Source organism: Schistocerca americana, chromosome 5, assembly GCF_021461395.2.
Source record: "Schistocerca americana isolate TAMUIC-IGC-003095 chromosome 5, iqSchAmer2.1, whole genome shotgun sequence".
NCBI lineage: Eukaryota > Metazoa > Arthropoda > Insecta > Orthoptera > Acrididae > Schistocerca > Schistocerca americana.
This window is the reverse complement of record NC_060123.1, coordinates 33,019,503-33,037,355: the sequence shown is the minus strand read 5'-3', so window position 1 is coordinate 33,037,355 and position 17,853 is coordinate 33,019,503. Positions and strand designations below refer to the sequence as shown.

At 46.0% G+C, this 17,853-nt stretch overlaps 1 protein-coding gene across 1 annotated transcript in view; it reads left to right on the top strand.

Annotated features, from left to right (window-relative positions):
* Positions 1-17,853, top strand: part of LOC124615623 — a 459,371-nt gene that overhangs the window by 21,567 nt on the left and 419,951 nt on the right. The window lies entirely within an intron of this gene.

Sequence of the window (17,853 nt, the reverse complement as noted above, 5' to 3'; positions counted from 1 at the left end):
ACGATGGTCACATCCATGCGTGAAAGCGAAGGCTACGAAGAGAGTAAGCGTTGCCGGATTGCATTCATCATCGTCATTATGAGTCTAGCGCCCTGCGCGATGGTCTGAGATGCCACTGAGTACACAACACGGTCACCCTTGGTTCTCACAGCCGGTAATTTGGACCGCGGATGATACACCTTTGGCATGTTAAGACGGGTAGCTGTGTCCCACCTTCGAGGTCCCTGCGGCGCTACCTTTCAACAGGATAACGCAAAACCGCATGCTGTCTATGTTGATATCATCTCGTTAGCCTTACTGACGTGGAGACAGCATCTGGGATTGTTCGGGCCCTGGAGCAAGTATTTCTATTTGACGCCACTTCGGCGACTTCCGCGTCAATGCAGACGAGATGAGATGTTGAGGACAACGCACACTGCCAGTCCCCGAGCGAAGAAATCTCCGACTCGGCCGGGAATCGAATCCGGGATCCCACTGTCCAGAGGCAGCGGCGTGACCCACTAGACCATGAACGTGGGTACTGCCTGTTTGCCCTACCTCGATACAAAGGATATTCGACTATTGCACAGGCAGGCTCTTCTCCAGATATCTCACCCATTGAAAAGCTCTGGCCGTGGATCATCAAGAGACTGGCACCAGCACTCGCCAGCCACTACGACTGGTGGACTTTTGCAATGAGTTGAAGCAGTATTGAATGAAGTACTTGTATATATCATCTAATGTCAGTTCAGCTCGATTCCCAGCCGTGTTTGCCCCATTATTGGTGCCATAAGCCGGCCAGAGTGGCCGAGCGGTTCTAGGCGCTTCAGTCTGGAACCGCGCGACCGCTACGATCGCAGGTTCGAATCCTGCCTCGGGCATGGATGGGCGTGATGTCCGTAGGTTAGTTAGGTTTAAGTAGTTCTAAGTTCTAGGGGACTGATGACCTCAGATGTTAAGTCCCATGGTGCTCAGAACCATTTGAACCATTTGAATTTGCTGCCATAAGTGACAAATGTAAAACGGGGCGAGATGTTCGAAATTCTGAGAAAAATAGTGGTAAGCTATAGGGAGAGACGAGTAATATACACTACGTGCAATAGCCAAGAGGGAATAATAAGAGTGCACGACAAAGGACGAGGTGCTTTGATTAGAAAGGGCGTTGGACAGAGATATAGTCTTCCTCTCCTAAAGTTCAATATGTACATCGAAGAAGCAATGATGGAAGTAAAGGGTCAAGAGAGGGATTAAAATTCAAGGTGAAAGGATATCAATAATACCATTCGCTGATGACATTGCTAGCCTGAGAGTGAAAGTGAAGAAGAATTACATGATCTCCCGAATGCAATGAACAGTCTAATGAATACAGAATATGGATTGAGAGTAAATCGAAGAAAGACGAAAATAATGAGAAGTAGTAGAAATGAGAACGGCGAGAAACTTAACATCAGGAGTGTTGGTCACGAATTAGATGAAGTTAAGGAATTCTATTAACTAGGCAGCAAAATAACCAATGATGGACGGAGCATGGAGGACATCAAAAGTAAGCTTGCACTGGCCCACCCGGTTGGCCGTGCGGTCTAATGCACGTCTTTCCGGGTGCGAAGGACCGCCTGGTCCCCGGCAAGAATCCGCCCGGCGGACTTGTGTCGAGGTCCGGTGAGCCGGCCAGTCTGAGGATGGTTTTTAGGCGGTTTTCCATCTGCCTCGGCGAATGTGCGCTGGTTCCCCTTATTCTGCCGTAGTTACACATGTCGGCGATTGCTGCGCAAACAAGTTCTCTACATACGCGTACACCACCATTACTGTACCACGCAAACATAGGGGTTACACTCGTCTGGTGTGACGTTCCCTGGGGGGTCCACCGGGGGCCGAACCGCACAATAACCCTGGGTTCGGTGTGGGACGGCGGAGGGGTGAAGTAGACTCTCGTAGTCGTGGTGGGGTTGTGGACCACTGCGGCTGCGGCGGGGACGGAGCCTCTACGTCGTTTCTAGGTCCCCGGTTAACATACAATGCAATACAATACAATACAATACAAGATTACACTGGTAATAAGGGCATTCATGGTCAAGAGAAGTCTACTAGTATCAAACATAGGTCTGAATTTGACGAAGAAATTTCTCAGAATGTACCTTTGGAGCACACCATTGTATGATAGTGAAACATGGACTGTGGAAAAACAGAAAAGAATCGAGGCATTTCAGATGTGGTGCTACGGACGTATGTTGAAAAATAGGTGGAGAGATAAGGCAAGGAATGAGGAGGTTCTACGCAGAATCGGAGAGGGAAGGAATATGTGGGAAACACCGACAACAAGAAGGGACGGGATGGTAGGAGATCTGTTAAGATATCAGGGAATGATTTCAATGGTACTAGAGGGAACTGTAGAGGGAAAACTGTAGAGGAAGACAGAGATTGGAATACATCCAGCAAATAGTAGAGGACGTAGGTTGCAAGTGCTACTCTGGGATAAAAAGGTTGGCAGAGGAGAGAAATTCGTGGCGGGCCGCATCAAATGAAATCAGTCAGAAGACTGATGGGTCAAGAAAAAAAAATAAAAGTGGCAACTCTAACAAGGGAACCTCCCCATCGCACCCCCCTCAGATTTAGTTATAAGTTGGCACAGTGGGTAGGCCTTGAAAAACTGAACACAGATCAATCGAGGAAACAGGAAGAAGTTGTGTGGAACTATGAATAGAATAAGCAAAATATACAAACTGAGTAGTCCATGCGCAAGGTATGCAACATCAAGGAGAGTGTGAGCTTACGAGTGCCGTGGTCCCGTCTTTACCGTGAGCAGCTGCGGAACGAGAGGTCCTTGGTTCAAATGTTCCCTCGAGTGAAAAGTTTAATTTTTTATTTTCAGACAGTTATCAAAGTTCAGGCACTCACACATAATCAACTTCGCTCTCCAAAATTCCAGGACATGTTCAGATTTGCTTGGACATATGCAGGATTCGACGGTCTACTCACGGAAAAATTTGAAAACGTTAAAAACATATGTTTTGACAGAGCACAGGGAAAACTGTGCGACTGTGAAACTGTTGCATTCATTTGTTGCAGTTTATGTGACAAACTCTTGTGTTTTCATCACTTTTTTGGGAGTGATTATCACATCCGCAAGAAAATCCAAATCGGGCAAGGTAGAAGAATCTTTTTAGCCATTCGCCAAGTGTACAAGTTAGTCTTGTTAGTTCCTGTCATGTGACGCACATGCCGTCACCAGTGTCGTATAGCATATATCAGACGTGTTTTCCTGTGGAGGAATCGGTTGACCTATGACCCTGCGATGAAATGTTTTCGGTTCCCATTCGAGAGGCACGTCCTTTCGTCTACTAATCGCGCGGTTTTGCGGTGCGGTCGCAAAACAGAGACACTAAACTTAATACAGTGAACAGAGACGCCAATGAACGAACGGACAGATCATAACTTTGCGAAAATAAAGAAAGTAAAATTTTCACTCGAGGGAAGACTTGAACCAAGGACCTTTCGTTCCGCAGCTGTTCACGCTAACCACGGGACCACGACATTCCTGATCTAGCATTGTCCTTGTATTGCTTATATTGCACATGGACTACTCAGTTTGTATATTTTGCTTATTTTTTTCATAGTTCCACACAACTTCTTCCTGTTTTCTCGATTGATCTGTGTTCAGTTTTTCAAGGCCTATCCACTGTGCCAACTTATAACTAAATCTGAGGGGGGTGCAATGGGGAGGTTCCCTTGTAAGCAGTAACTTTCACATCGTATACACTCTCCGAATTAGCTAACTATTTAATAATTTGTACTCCGTACTGCACTGTATAAGCAAAGTAAGCAAAATTTCATTATTTGCTATCCTTCCTGGTGTTGCAATATTGATGCCCAGAAGTATACAGTCCGCTGTGTGGATGCTAACCGACGTGTGAGATTTGAAAGGCACAGGCTATATGCGCTGTGCAACTGCAAGACGACGCCACGGCCGCAGGTGAGCGGCAGCTACGTGCTGGTGTTATCAGTCAGGGCGCGGGCTGCCCAGAGCGAGCGTGGGCGGGTGAGCGTGCTGTCACGTGCAGTGCACGTGCAGGGCCGGGGCGACACGCGACGGGCCCGCGCTCCGGCACTGTGCGCTGGCCACTGCGCGCCCGCCGGTTGCTCTCTCGCACACCGTGGACAGTCCCTGTGGAGCGGGCGGTGGCGGCCCTCCTCTGCATGCGCCACGCGCCGCTGCGGGCCTTCCCCACGGGCGGCGCTTGCCTCACCTGACAACGCGACACTCGCGGGCCATCTGTCACTAACGCCTGCAGTAGCCAGCCCAATAAGTTCGCCTACGATCAGAATATACACAGGCACTCGGACTTCGCAGCACGGTTCCTCACATACAAAAATATCTCTCATTCAATTACCTCCTGCGCATATTTCGGGCAGTAAATGGACGTTACAGATCGGCAACTACCTCTGTCAGGATGTAGCAGTAGTGCTGTATAAGTGGTGCAGTAGATAGCGTTTTGGGTTAGCATGCAGGAGGTCGAGGGTTCGATTCTGGGTCGTGCATTATTTGTTTTTACACTACCGGCCATTAAAATTGCTACACCGAGACGAAATGCAGATGATAAACGGGTATTCATTGGACAAATATATTATACTAGAACTGATATGTGATTACATTTTCACGCAGTTTGGGTTCATAGATCCTGTGAAATCAGTACCCAGAACAACCACCTCTGGCCGTAATAACGGCCGTGGTACGCCTGGGCATTGAGTCAAACAGAGGTTGGATGGCGTATACAGGTACAGCTGCCCATGCAGCTTCACCACGATACCACAGTTCATCAAGAGTAGCGACGAGCCAGTTGCTCGGCGACCATTGACCACACGTTTTCAGTTGGTGAGAGATCTGGAAAACGTGCTAGCCAGGGCAGCAGTCGAACATTTTATGTATCCAGAAAGGCCCGTACAGGACTTGCAACATGCGGTCATGCATTATCCTGCTCAAATGTAGGGTTTAGGAGGGATCGAATGAAGGGTAGAGCCACGTGTCGTAACACATCTGAAATGTAACGTCCACTGTTCAAAGTGCCGTCAATGCCAACAAGAGGTGACCGAGACGTGTAACCAATGGCACCCATACCATCACGCCGGGTGATACGCCAGTATGGCGACGAAGAATACACCATTCCATTATGCGTTCACCGCGAAATCGCCAAACACGGATGCGACCATCATGATGCTGTAAACAGAACCTGGATTCATCCGAAAAAATGACGTTTTGCCATTCGTGCACCCAGGATCGTCGTCGAGTACACCAACGCAGGCGCTCCTGTGTCTGATGCAGCGTCAAGGGTAACCGCAGCCATGGTCTCCGAGCTGATAGTCCATGCTGCTGCAAACGTCGTCGAACTGTTCGTGCAGATGGTTGTTGTCTTGTAAACGTCCCCATCTGTTGACTCAGGGAGCGAGACGTGGCTGCACGATCAGTTACAGCCATGCGGATAAGATGCCTGCCATCTCGAGTGCTAGTGATACGAGGCCGTTGGAATCCAGCACGGCGTTCCCTATTACCCTCCCGAACCTACCGATTCCATATTCTGCTAACAGTCATTGGATCTCGACCAACGCGAGCAGCAATGTCGCGATACGATAAACCGCATTCGCGATAGGCTACAATCCGACCTTTATCAAAGTCGGAAACGTGATGGTACGCATTTCTCCTGCTTACACGAGGCATCACAACAACGTTTCACCAGGCAACGCCGGTCAACTGCTGTTTGTGTATGAGAAATCTGTTTTAAGCTTTCCTCTTGTCAGCACGTTGTAGGTGTCGCCACCGGCGCGATCCTTGTGTGAATGCTCTGAAAAGCTAATCGTTTGCATATCACAGCATCTTCTTCCTGTCGGTTAAATTTCGCGTCTGTAGCACGTCATCTTCGTGGTGTAGCAGTTTTAATGGCCAGTAGTGTACTTGCTAAAAGTAGTCTGCGTGCTACGGTATCTGGCCAATGTGTGAGGAATCGCGCTCAGAAGTCAGAGTGCACGAATTTTTCTTCGCCCCGTATAAACAATTAATAAATATTACACACCGTCTTTTGCGACTGTAATACAAGTCTTATTATTTAGACCATACGCGCGCGTTTCGCTTTATTTATAAGCATCTTCAGTGGTCACTGTAACAATGTGGCATTCCCTACAAATGTCTTTTGTCAAGATCGTAAGCAGTTCTCATGTTTTACATTACTACTTTTAAACAGTATTAAATAACAAGCATGACTCATGATTTTTTGTATCCTATTTCAGTTTGCTCGTAATATTCTTTTGTACACAGGCGTCCAAGTTTAGTGCACTGCAATTCATTGTAACTGAATATATTTTCGTTTTCGTGTTGTGTAGATCTACTTACACCTCGTGTGCTATGTTTTGATGTTCCGGGATGTCATTTACTTTTGTTTTGTTTTTGTGGAAGCATTTGCTATTTCTTTCTCTCTCTCTCTCTCTCTCTCTCTCTCTCTCTGGGTGTGTTTGTGTGTTTGTGTGTGTGTGTGTGTGTGTGTTTGTGTTTGAGTGTGGGAGAGAGAGAGAGAGAGAGAGAGAGAGAGAGAGAGAGAGAGAGAGAGAGAGAGCTACTTTGTACTGTCGTCGGTATTTTAAATACTTGTGTTTTTTATGTATGCGTGCCTCCTTTTAAGCTACTGGTTGTTAGCCAAAGAAAAACGGAATATTAGAGCCAACATGGTATTTAAGGCAATAAAGAGCAAAAACACTTGGATATTTTTGAACTGTATCTAAGGAGAAAATTATTTTTGAGGTGAAGTAGATTGTAAAAACGGGGAGTGAATAAATACTAACTATTGAAGAGAAAAGAAAGCTAGTGTAAATGATAAGGAGTAAGAAAACAACTTTCCTGTGGTATATGAGCGAAGAAATTAACTGCTAAGGCTAGTAAAGCACTACGGCGTTCAAATAAATTTTTGGATTGAGGACACCTTTGCATTGCGAGGTATAAATAAACTTTCACTCCGTGTTTTCATTTTCACTTGGTGACGTAGTAGCTATGTAAACAAACATCTCTGATTGCTCCTAAACAACTGCCAAAAGTGGACATGTTCCAGTAAATTTAACGTTAAGACGGAACTAAGTAAAACTTCCGTTGCGATGAAAGACTGATTTATCTAACAAGTCACAAATATGCTCACTCTCAAGGCCAAGATCGTAAAAATAAGTTATGTTATGGCGTTTCACTACGTAATAACAATAATTTTTAATGAGTAGTAAATATCAGGCTGTCCTGTGCTAAATCTTGAATCTTTGGTAGAGTGAGAACGTAACATAATTCGACTGTGAAGTGTCTTTTAGGTAGGAGCCAAATTTAGCTTGCTCTTACTGGTACTTTTCGAAAGGAGATGCGCTAGCACTCCTTTTGGTTCTCTCCATTTTATATCCATATCTTCAGTAACAACATAAACATAGCTCTAAGCACATTGTGAAGTCCACAGTTGTCCAAACAATTCGTTTACCCAACTTGAAATACCTATGTTACAAATAATGACTAAGCATAACGTCTAAAAGTTTCTAAGTGTGAAGAAGGAAGCAAGGTTATAGTTTTCTATTTCCTCGTCATAAAATTAATGTTAGCGGGGTAGCTCTGTCTGGGTTATACGGGCCCCCCCCCCTCCCCCCGGTCCCTCCCCATTTACCCCTTTGTCATTTCTGTGAGTTGGATATCGCGCTTCTGCAGACCGATTCGTGATGTCGTTTGGAAGTTATTTCAGCCTATGAACTAAGCCGCCATTTCAGGAAGTGTGGAGTCCTCGTGGGTGACGAAACGAGGCAGGCGACCGATAGATGTTCCCCAGTGGACGCCACTGTGCGGGCTTCAAGGACCAGCGAGCGCGCCCACGGCTTTCACTGTTTGCGAGAGGCGCTGCCGCAATCTTCTGGGAACGTCCCATCCCGCTGCCAAGGAATGCTTCCTCGTATGCAGTTTCGTCATACCATTACTGGCGTGTTTTTTTCCTAATTAAAATGTTTCTCACACCACTCTCTCAGATTTATTTAGAATGTTTAGTGGCTGTTTAGAGGCGAGACGCTCTTAAACAGTAGATATCACACCCAGACACAGCTCTCTGCGAGATGGTCACACACAGCAATCGTGACCACATTCCTCCACTTCTACTGTGCTGTAATAGTGAAGATATACAGTAAACCAAGTTTTACAGTGTTTTTATCGTAACAGGTCTTTTCCCATCCTTTATTTATTGTTGTCTCGTGTCTCTTTGATTCTCTTCGAAAATAACTGAACTTGCGTCAGCGTAAGAAGCCAGTACTGTACATCCCTCAGGTGCCGTACAAAATACAGAAGAATGCTTAATTCTGAAACAGATTTACTGTTGGTATGTTGAACATCAAGCCAGTCACAACTGAGTATTTACACAAAACTAACAGTAAACCGAGATTATATTATTATGAAATAAAAACTTATATTTTTACGTCATATTTCGTTTCGTAGGAAAAATACTAGTACTGCAGCCAAAAGTTAAACATTTTAAATCCCGATCCAGCTGTCATAGCAGAAATTTTCTGTTGCTTTCCAAAATTCTCCTACTTAAGTGACATGGTGTTACTGTAGCTACGAGCCGTTGCCTTAATTTCAGGGTGCTCCCTGTTTCAAATGATCTCGTTGTTGAAAAGAGATAAGCAATCTTGGCGAAGAGATACATCTTCAAGCAATTGCGGATATTGCGAAAATCAGCGTTACCTGCGTAGAAATACATATGTTTAAAGATACAGGACACTGATTAAATGAAAAGTATCGTAAACGTATCGCTGTTGAGCGTGTTAAAACAACAGACAGTAGAAATATGTGGCAAAAGGAAACTAACGAGTTTTAAGGTTGAATAAACAACCACACTGTTTTTCTACTACTGATTTTTGTTTATTTGATATTAGTTTTCGGCTTATTGGGCTATCTTCAGGAAAAAACTGACTAACCTCTGAAAGGAACACTAATTCTTGGGTAACCAAACATTATAAGTGAAGATACAATACGCTTCTATAATGTTGTGCATCAAACTTCTTTCTTAACGTCGAAACTACACTTTACATAACAGAAAACGTTAAGCACAATAAATAATTAAACTACAAAATTTACAGGTTAAACGGTTATAATGCTAAATTTTGTGAGATCTTGACATTGGTTGAGGAAACTGTTAAACTGAGCTCTCTTCATTTACATTGTGTAATAAACATGGTTTTCAACATTGTAACTAAACTTTAGGCAATTGACAGCATTATACACAATAATCAAAATACACAGTCTTGCAGTATTACAAGTTATATGCAACGCAAGACTCCATAAATAAGGAAACTAACGATAGAACAGAATGGTGCGCAGGATCAGGAAAATTGAAAATAGCAGGGAGGTAAGCTTGATCGTAATGTTCCGTCGAGGTTTAGGTCTTTAGAATCTGAGCTCTGACTCGGTTGGACAAGAATGCCAAGGAAAATCGGACGTGGTGCTGCTGAAGGGATAAACTCGAAGTTTGTTTGACGTACTTCAAGGAAACTACAGAAAACTTCATGAATATGTCGCGAAGAAGAATTGAACCAATTTCTGCAGAATACGAGTGTACTTGAAAGAAACTGCCATTATACAAATGAAAGAATCGTTACAGTTTCGATCGATGTTTGGCCCATTCAGTATGCTTCTCTCACTGAGGGTGTTTTCTACCTTCTGCCGCCGTAGGGGCTCTTGGTTGTATAGAAATAGCATTTTAATCCTTCTGTTCTACTGAGTTATGCTTGTTAGAAAGTTATTGCTCCGAAACCTGTGTTCTTAGTTTTCTATTTAGCAGTTCTTCGTGGCCAAGAATATGTGTAGTAGTATATTGGTTTCAAAACACATTTTATTGGATGCCTCCTCTTTTATATGTGTGGTTCTGAAACTAGCTTTATTCCTGAGGATAGTAACATTATGCGGAAACGAACATCTAACGTAAATTGAAACATTTTCTGTGTTGAACCTGACACGTAGACAATATATTGGTGATTGTCAGCGGCGCCTCAACGAAACTGGCCTGTGATGATAGACTCAAATACCTCCTAGCCTTACCACTTAATCGCTGTGCGTCACTTTTCGGCCTCCATATTTCTTATTTCAGGTAGACCCTACGCTAGCCAGTGAGACATTTAACCCGCTACTGGTTCCGAGCAATGCAAACGGCGGAAGTGCGCGCCGGCTGACTACTGCAAAGACAGGCAGTTCGTGCGACCTCCCCGCGGGCTGTACCTGTTCCAGAAGGTTGTGCCACATCGCCCGACCAGTAAACACGAAGGTAAAACCTACCCGATGGTGTTACAATATCACGGTTGCGACCCATCGCAGACTGTTAGCATGTCTTTTGGTGTGGGCGGAAGTGCAAAGGGGAACTGACGGCCTTCCGCAGGTAGTATCGAGTCGAAGCACACTTAAATCCTTTCTTCAAGTATCATCATCACCATCATCATTTAAGACTGATTATGCATTTCAGCGTTCAGTCTGGAGCATAGTCCCCTTTGTAAAATTCCTCCATGATTCCCTATTCAGTGCTAACATTGGTGCCTCTTCTGATGTTAAACCTATTACTTCAAAATCATTCTTAACCGAATCCAGGTACCTTCTCCTTGGTCTGCCCCGACTCCTCCTACCCTCTACTGCTGAACCCATGAGTCTCTTGGGTAACCTTGCTTCTCCCATGCGTTAACATGACCCCACCATGTAAGCCTGTTCGCCCTGACTGCTACATCTATAGAGTTCATTCCCAGTTTTTCTTTGATTTCCTCATTGTGGACACCCTCCTGCCATTGTTCCCATCTACTAGTACCTGCAATCATCCTAGCTACTTTCATATCCGTAACCTCAACCTTGTTGATAAGGTAACCTGAATCCACCCAGCTTTCGCTCCCGTACAACAAAGTTGGTCGAAAGATTGAACGGTGCACAGATAACTTAGTCTTGGTACTGACTTCCTTCTTGCAGAAAAGAGTAGATCGTAGCTGAGCGCTCACTGCATTAGCTTTGCTACACCTCGCTTCCAGTTCTTTCACTATGTTGCCATCCTGTGAGAATATGCATCCTAAGTACTTGAAACCGTCCACCTGTTCTAACTTTGTTCCTCCTATTTGGCACTCAATCCGTTTATATTTCTTTCCCACTGACATTACTTTCGTTTTGGAGATGCTAATCTTCATACCATAGTCCTTACATTTCTGATCTAGCTCTGAAATATTACTTTGCAAACTTTCAATCGAATCTGCCATCACAACTAAGTCATCCGCATATGCGAGACTGCTTATTTTCTGTTCACATATCTTAATTTCACCCAGCCAGTTTATTGTTTTTAACATATGATACATAAATAATATGAACAACAGTGGTGACAGGTTGCAGCCTTGTCTTACCCCTGAAACTACTCTGAACCATGAACTCAATTTACCGTCAACTCTAACTGCTGCCTGACTATCTACGTAAAGACCTTTAATTGATTGCGAAAGTTTGCCTCCTGTTCCATAATCTCGTAGAACAGACAATAACTTCCTCCTAGGAACCCGATCATATGCCTTTTCTAGATCTATAAAGCATAGATACAATTCCCTGTTCCACTCGTAACACTTCTCCATTATTTGCCGTAAGCTAAAGATCTGGTCCTGACAACCTCTAAGAGGCCTAAACCCACACTGATTTTCATTCAATTTATCCTCAATTAATACTCGCACTTTCACCTGAGAAGATTTTACCCACAACGCTGATTAAAGAGATACCTCTGTAGTTGTTACAATCTTTTCTGTTTCCATGTTTAAAGATTGGTGTGATTACTGCTTTCGTCCAGTCTGATGGAACCTGTCCCGACTCCCACGCCATTTCAATCATCCTGTGTAGCCATTTAAGACCTGACATTCCACTGTATTTGATGAGTTCCGACTTAATTTCATCCACCCCGGCCGCTTTATTGCACTGCAATCTATTGACCGTTTTCTCCACTTCCTCAGATATGACTTTGAAAAGACAGGCCGGCCACTCCCTTTGCCATCTGGCTAGGAATTCCTACCCGTTTTGCTAGTCGAACATGATAATGAGAAGACCTAGTCTGTCCTCCGGAACGCCATGCAATTACCAATAGTGATGGCATCAGAAGATTTGCTTCGACGCATGAACCAGCCTGTACTTGTACAGGGCAAGTACTTTAATGTGCAGTTAGAATCATGAGCCGAATAGCAATTCCCATGAACGAAAAACCTTGTCAGAGACGCAAGTAGCCGCGCGGGATAGCCGCGCGGTCTTGGGCGCCTTGTCACGGCCCGCGCGGATCCCCCGTCGGAGGTTCGAGTCCTCCCTCGGGCGTGAGTGTGTGTGTTGTCCTTAGCGTAAGTTGGTTTAAGTTATATTAAATAGTGTGTAAGCCTAATGACCGATGACCTCAGGAGATTGGTCCCATAAGACCTTACCACAAATTTCCAAGACGCAAGTAGAATAAACAGCTGAGTGAGTGGGTTTACAAGTTGAAATACATCTACTTAGCCAAAGATTATAACTGTAGTGCGTACGGCAAGAGAAAATACCTGGCAGTCGAAGTGGGTTTGTCGTGGATTCTACGCGCGCCTGCCACGGCCGTTCATACGACACGATTGTGTTTACAATTTCATGGCAACTTCTCGGTCCTGGCGTAGCGTTAGGGAACTATGGATTTCAATGTTGCAGCAAACCGTTTCGACTTCACTGTTGAAAGCTGATAACAGCGCGGCTAGCTGTCAGTGAATTTTCCGCCATGTGGCGTACAGTAAAGCACCCTGGCGCGTGAACCAAACTCCAGTTCAGTAACTGTGTTCTTTCCATCGCTCTGTCAGCTGATGTTGAGAGCATCGTGTAGAATATGTAAGTCTACAAGTTCCCGTGGGCGTTGTCACTGGAGATAAAAATGGTAGATCATTTGGCTGTCTCGTGTTCGTCTTCAAATTTCTCCATTCCAGTCGACGTTTCACCCCTCTCTAATGGGATCTTCTTCAGGATCTCCTGGTGTCCCTAGTCAGCTGAACACTGTGAAAGGCCAATGTCGCAATCACTCTCAAAAGGAAAAATGGCATATGTTCAAATCTTATGGGACTTAACTGCTAAGGTCATCAATCCCTAAGCTTACACACTACTTAATCTAAATTATCCTAAGGACAAACACACACACTCATGCCCGAGGGAGGACTCGAACCTCCGCCGGGACCAACCGCACAGTCCATGACTGCAGCGCCCAAGACCGCTCGGCTAATCCCGAAAAATGGCGTAAGATCCTATTTTTCAGCCAGTACAAAATAGGCCTTTCTGCGACGCAAAACGGGCGCACCTTTCTACTGCGAAATATGCAATGTGACGTGTGACTGCGACAAAGTGTGCATGGGCGAAACTGGGAGGACGATAAAACAGTGGCACGAAAGCCACTTGCGTTTAAACCAAAGTGTGCCATTTGCAATAGCGGAACATCTGGAGAACTGCTGCTAGTTTGTAGACGTAATAGTTCCAACCAAAGAAAGTAACATTTATAGAAGGAAAGTCCGGGAAGCGCCTGAAATATCTCAGAACTGTGATGACGGATGCAGACTTCCAGTTTTGTGGCTTCCCGCCATCAAGGAAATAAATATTCAGCCGTGAGGAAAACAAACAAGTACCGGGATGCCACTCTTGCACCACGGCAATAACATTTTCGTAAATGTTCATCCAATTATCGCTACGTATCGAATAACAATGGCCGACCTGTAGTAGTTTCGACCAATAACCGCACTTCTTCGGGACAGGCGCGGAAAACCGTCTTCTATAAGTCAACGTGACACTGGTCTTTCAGCAAACTGGGGATACCAGAAGATCCTGAATAAGATCCCACTTTTAAGGCTCGAAACATCGAATGGGAAGAAGAAATATGAAGAGAAACATGACGCGGTCTAAAAAAAAAAAAAAAAAAAACACCGTCCAAACAGCCCTTGAAGGCCCAACGGTACCGACCAGCCGCCGTGTCATCCTTACTGCGAAGGCGTCGCCGGATGCTGATACGGAGTGGCATGTGGTCAGCACACCGCTCTCCCAGCTGTTGTCAACTTCCGTTCAAATGGGTCTGAGCACTATGGGACTTAACAGCTGAGGTCATCAGTCCCCTAGAACTTAGAACGACTTAAACCTAACTAACCTAAGGACATCACACACATCCATGCCCGAGGCAGGATTCGAACCTGCGACCGTAGCGGTCGCGCGGTTCCAGACTGTAGCGCCTAGAACCGCATGGCCACACCGGCCGGCTTCAACTTCCGTGACCAGTCTCACTGCTTGTCAGTCAAGTAGCTCCTCACCATGGCTGAGTGCACCCCACTTGCCAACAGCAATCGGCAGACCTGGACGGTAACCCATCCAAGTGTTAGCCAAGCCCGACAGCGCTTAACTTTGGTGATCTGATGGAAAACGGTGTTGCCACTGCCGCAAGGCCATTGGCATAACGCGGCCTAACAGTCTACCAGACTTTTCCTTCAATCCTGTGGAATGTTCTCAGATCTGAGCTTATACGGAGAACACGAATGGAATGCCAAAAAACACAGTTTTATTGTGTGCTGAGTCTGTCCCCACAGTGCGCAAAAACCAGCTTCGTAGTAGCGGCTGTAGCCAATACGCTAATCACACCAATGTGGTGACCTACCCGGAGCTAGTATCTTGTAATTAAATTTCCCTCGAGACATTGGAGTCTCATCTTTATCTTCGATAATGATGGAAGCTGAATAAATGAATTAAAATGTGTGTCAAAGCTGGGACTTGAACTGGGGTCTCCTTACTTGCTAGGCAGGAATGCTGCGTAGTAATGGTCAGATTTCCTATCTGGTAAACAAGGAGACCCAGGTTCAAGTTCCGGCCGTGGCACACATTTTAATTCATTTACTCAGCTCCATCATTCGCGCAGTTAGTATTTTTATGTGTGTCTCGGGACCTCGCCGTGAGACTGACGTTGGTATCAAAAAGATATATCCCAGTTGGGCGCACGAGCGCTCCGACTGTCTGTCCGTGTGTAGCGTGAGTGTCGTGTCCGAGGTGGTTGGGGGGGGGGGGGGGGGGGTGGACTACCTTATGGCAGCGCTTCCTCCGAGCGCCAGACGAGTCTCTGGGGTCTGTGACATGTGCGCCGTAGTGTCTTCAGCGAGTCCTGGCCGCGTCATATGTGAGCGGAGTGGTTGGTGTGTACGAAGAGTGCTGACAGGGGAGTGCCACAGCAGACTTCAGCCACCGCCCCTCAGGTAAGGGAGGGGGGAAGAGGGGGGGGGGGGGGGGGAGCTGACGTATCGCCTGTCTCGAGACCACAGACCCGCTGGCTGGCCATCCGACACCGTGGAGCGACGCGCCGCTTCACCTGACCCGAGGCGTGCCGTACTAGTTGCACAGGATCACACGCTACCAGAAGGAAGGAAGATACGGTCCCGCAGCGAATTCTTGAGAGACGCAACGCAAGCTACAACTCGACACATTGGAACGCTCTGGCCTTTAGTGATTTCGGAATCTATGTTAAACCTAAATGTGGATGGCCGCACGAAGATTTGTGATACGACAGCGAAAGGAAACTGTGACCACTGGAGGTACTCTAGTTTATTTATTTTATGTTTACCATTAGACATCAGCTTAATTTTTTGTCAGAAGTTATCCAAAACCATGTTCTGAAATAGTGTCTTGTTTCTCCACTAGGCAGTGCCACAAGTTCGTCCAAAACAGCGTAACACAACACACACACAAATGTCATACTAACTAATGTTAATCCACCCGATGATGGAGGTTTAAACCTTGGAAACGCGTCGTGGAAATGAATAAATCGGTGACTGATAACAGGAAGTTGGCCGGAGTGGCCGAGCGGTTCTAGGCGCTACAGTCTGGAACCGCGCGACCGCTACGGTCGCAGGTTCGAATCCTGCCTCGGGCATGGATGTGTGTGCTGTCTTTAGGTTAGTTAGGTTTAAGTAGTTCTAAGTTCTAGGGGACTGATGACCTCAGAAGTTAAGTCCCATAGTGCTCAGAGCCATTTTTTTGATAACAGTAAACTTGTTGTTTCATTTAGTGTCAATAACAGTCACGGTAAAGCCTAACCTAAAATGTTCACATTTAAAATTTCGTATTCTTCTAATCCGGAGTACATTAGTATTTCGTATTCTTCTATTTTCACAGATGAGTCGTACTAGTAATTCTCGGAAATAAACAGTCAGGTCACTGTTCTGCAATATTATTAATTCATCAGTGCACAACTATTCGCGTTTCCACGGGAGACCGAGCTGTTGCGATACGTGCGTTCGGTCCATTTGCACGTTCGGGTTGTAAAATGTGTGGAACATCGACTTGCAGTTCCATCCGTTCTTTTATCTATGGCCGACTTTATTGCTCTGGGGTGTTTCCACGCACCGCCGTTGACCCGGACAAGTTTATTGCTCCGGAGACTAGGGGGAGAGACAACGCCAGCGAGCTGCCAACGTGGAGAGGTGTCGGTGCCGGGGAGCCGGGAAGAGTTACGGCAGCTGTCAGTCACGTCAGCGACTACGACAGGGGGGTGGGTGGGAGGAGGAGTGAAGTAGGCCGCGGCCGGCCTTCTTTCTGCAGGCGGCTGAGACGCGCGCCCACCTGCGCCGGTGCACCGTTGAGCTGTGGGAAGCCGTGAAGTGGCGGCGGTTGCACGCGCTGCCCCAGACCCGACCGGCGGCACGCCGGATTCCTGTGGTCCCGTCTCGCCGCCATAAAGTTCGGCGTCGGGTGTCGGCGGCGACAGAAAATATGGCCGACTGCGCGGCGATGGTCCACTCGTACGCTGGCTGCAGAGCACGTTCCGCTCCGCCGCTCCCCTTTGATTGACGGCGGCGGGAAGCTGTGTCTGCGCGGAGCAGAGAAAGCCGCACCTCGCAACGATGACGCCTTCACAAAAGAAGACGAAGTAAATATTCCAGAATTCGAATCGAGAACAGCTGCCAACATGAGCAACGTAGAAGTAAATATCCTCGGAGTAGTGAAGCAACTCAAATCACTTAATAAAAGCTAGTCTTATGGTCCAGACTGTATATCAATTAGCTTCCTTTCGGAGTATGCTGATGCATTAGCTCCATACTTAACAACCATATACAACCGTTCGCTCGACGAAAGATGCGTACCGAAAGACTGGAAAGTTGCACAGGTCACACCAACGTAGTTGGAGTAATCAACTAAATTACAAAAAAGTGTTCAAATGTGTGTGAAATCTTATGGGACTTAACTGCTAAGGTCATCAGTCCCTAAGCTTACACACTACTTAACCTAAATTATCCTAAGGACAAATACACACCCCCATGCCCGAGGGAGGACTCGAACCTCCGCCGGGACCAGCCGCACAGTCCATGACTGCAGCGCCGGAAACCGCTCGGCTAATCCCGCGCGGCCACTAAATTACAGGCCCATATCGTTAACATCGATATGCAGCAGGATTTTAGAACATACATTATGTTCGGACATTACGAATTACACCCGAAGAAAACGGTCTATTGACACACAGTCAACATGGGTTTAGAAAACATCGTTCCTGTGAAACACAACTTGCTCTTTATTCACATGCAGTGCTGAGTGCTATTGACGGGGGATTTCAGATCGATTCCGTATTCCTGGATTTCCTGAAGGCTTTTGACACTGTACCACACAAGCGGCTCGTAGTCAAATTGCGTGCTTATGGAATATCGTCTCAGTTGTGTGACTCGATTTGTGATTTCCTCTCAGAGAGGTCACATTTCGTAGTAATGAACGGAAAGTCATCGAGTAAAACAGAAGTCATTTCTGGAGTTCACCAAGGCAGTGTTATAGGCCCTTTGCTCTTCTTTATCTACATAAACGATTTGGCAGAC